The sequence below is a fragment of the Rutidosis leptorrhynchoides genome, chromosome 1, assembly GCF_046630445.1.
Source record: "Rutidosis leptorrhynchoides isolate AG116_Rl617_1_P2 chromosome 1, CSIRO_AGI_Rlap_v1, whole genome shotgun sequence".
In the NCBI taxonomy this organism is placed as follows: domain Eukaryota; kingdom Viridiplantae; phylum Streptophyta; class Magnoliopsida; order Asterales; family Asteraceae; genus Rutidosis; species Rutidosis leptorrhynchoides.
Genome location: NC_092333.1, coordinates 391,700,103 through 391,703,215, shown reverse-complemented (window position 1 = coordinate 391,703,215; position 3,113 = coordinate 391,700,103).

Sequence of the window (3,113 nt, the reverse complement as noted above, 5' to 3'; positions counted from 1 at the left end):
AGCACAAACGAACTATACAACTACTGAAAAAGAACTCTTTGCTATTGTCTTTGCTTTTGACAAATTTCGATCCTATCTCGTTCTAGCAAAAACGGTGGTCTATACCGGCCATTCTGCTCTTAGATACCTATTTTCAAAACAAGATGCTAAACCAAGATTAATCCGTTGGATCTTACTCTTACAAGAGTTTGATATTGAAATCCGAGATAAAAGAGGAGCAGAAAATCTCGCCGCTGATCACCTTTCTCGTCTTGAAAATCCCGAATTAGAAGTTCTAAATGAATCGGCCATACAAGACAACTTTCCTGATGAATATCTATTGAAGATAGATTATAATGAAATACCATGGTTTGCAGACTATGCAAACTACTGAGTATGTGGATTCCTTGAAAAAGGATTATCGTACCAAAAACGAAAGAAATTCTTCAGTGATATAAAACAATATTTCTGGGAAGATCCACATCTGTTTAAAAGTTGTCCCGATGGAATAATACGCCGATGTGTATTTGGAGATGAAGCCAGTAAAATTTTAAACCATTGTCACACAGGACCAACAGGAGGGCATTATGGGCCTCAACTAATAGCAAGAAAAGTTTATGATGCTGGATTCTATTGGCCTACAATTTATAAAGACGCACACCTTCTTTGCAAATCCTGTGATGCTTGTCAAAGGGCCTGAAAAATAAGTCAACGTGATGAAATGCCACAAAATGTCATTCAAGTATGTGAAGTATTTGACATTTAGGGTATTGACTTTATGGGTCCATTTCCAAAATCTCATAATAATCTATATATACTCGTAACCATTGATTATGTATCTAAATGGTCGGAAGCACAAGCTCTCCCAACTAACGATGCACGAGTTGTAGTCAACTTTTTAAAACGTCTTTTTGCAAGGTTTGGAACACCGAAAGCTTTAATAAGTGATCGGGGTACTCATTTCTGTAATAATCAACTTGAGAAAGTTCTTAAAAGATATGGAGTAACTCATAAAATCTCCACCGCATATCATCCACAAACAAGTGGACAAGTTGAAAATACCAACCGAGCTTTAAAACGTATTCTAGAGAAAACCGTAGGATCAAATCTGAAGGAATGGTCCATTAAATTGGAGGATGCACTCTGGGCTTTTAGAACAGCCTACAAAACTTCAATTGGAACCACACCTTTTAGACTTGTTTATGGAAAAGCATGTCATCTTCCAGTAGAAATTGAACACAAAGCATTTTGGGCTTTGAAGACATGTAATCTTGATTTACATGAAGCCGGACGTCTACGATTAAGTCAACTAAACGAATTAGAAGAATTAAGACATGAAGCATACAATAATTCGTTAATCTATAAAGAAAGAACGAAGAAATGGCATGATAAAAGAATTAGAAGTTCAAAAGAATTTAAGGAAGGAGATAGAGTTCTTCTTTTCAATTCACGATTCAAGCTATTTCCTGGAAAATTGAAATCAAGATGGTCTGGACCATTCATAGTCAAAAGAGTTTTTCCATACGGAACGATAGAATTAATAAATTCAAATGGGATTGAATTTAAAGTTAATGGTCACAGAGTTAAACACTACATAGATAGTCCGATGGAAGTCGACAACGAAGTTAATCACAATTTCGACACCACAGCTAACTAAGTGTGGGGAGAATCAAGTCTTTAAAGGATAATATGTATTTCTATTAGAGTTAGATTGTCTGTTTTCGTGTAGTTCTCGAAAATAGAACCCGAATGGTCTTTCCCTAGCAGACCCTAAAGAACTAGTCTTCTCCCCCCATTCTGATTTTTTTTTTTTTTTTTAGGAAATGAAGACTGCCTGTGAACTAAACCATGGTCTAATGCTACACGCTTTGATCACTAAACGTAATAATGACACACTTTCGAGTGAAATAGTATCAGTAATCAGAGAAAGATTGGACGGAGTTAGAAAAGAATCCAGATGCGAAGATAATAAGTTACAATTTGGTAAAGGAAAATCAAAATCCGCAGCGAAAAGAAGAGCACGACACCTAGAAAGATGTCACAAATGCGGAAAATGGTCACATGGAGGTAAATGTTCAAATAATCAAACCTATTCAAATACCGAATTTGTTACTTTATGCAGAGACGGACCGTTCATATGTTTAGAAGAAAAGACACTGAATGCTCGAGGTTACGCCTATGTAGCCATGGAAAACCAATTAAACCGACTATCTTATGAATGGGATAGATCATATAACTAAGAAATCTATTTCACAGGTATGTTTGTACAGTTTTTATTTTTTTTATTTTTATTTTTAACCTTTTGATAATAAACGCTAATTTGTTCGCTATAAAGTATTAAATTGGTATTGAATAAAATTAGGTTTGGCGACCGAAATTATTGATATCATTCAAAAATTTATTACATCACTGCGAAATTTAACGTTTATCCTTAAGGTATAAATATCTTTAATCAATCAACCCAAAATATTTCAAAAATTCGTCATGAGTTAAATTAGGTCATGGAACCGAAATTACTTTACTGAAAAGAGGGGCGCATATTTTTGATAATATTTGATTGATTAAAGTGGGATAAAAAGCCAAAAAGATTTTTAATTTTATTTTTACCATGTTTTTTAAATTAATATATAAATCTTAAATTAATATTGTAAACTTTGTAAAAACAATATATTTAAAATTGTAAATATTTGAAAAATTAATATAGGTTTGGTGTGAATTTATAATATGAATTTTTAAATTAAGTTTGGTGTGAATTTTTAATTTTTAAAATATAAATTTTATTTTTATGCACTTTAAATTGTAAAGTTTGGTGTGAATTTTTAATATTAATTTTGAATTTTATATTTAAGTTGTGTGAATTTAAAAACAAAAATTTACTTTATCTCATTAAGTTAAAAATATGATTTTTAAAATTCGTCGTAAGTTGAAGACTAGGTCGTTGAATCGAAATTGCTTTACCCGAGGGAGGGACGAGAACTTTTATTATCATTATTTTTAATCTTATTGAATTAAAGTATGCCAAAAACATTAAAAAAACCCCAAAAATCTTAGCTTTTAAAACAATCGCTACAAAAAGACAAATTTTAAAATTTTGTCGAGGGACGGACTAGGACATCGATCCGAAACGACCTCGT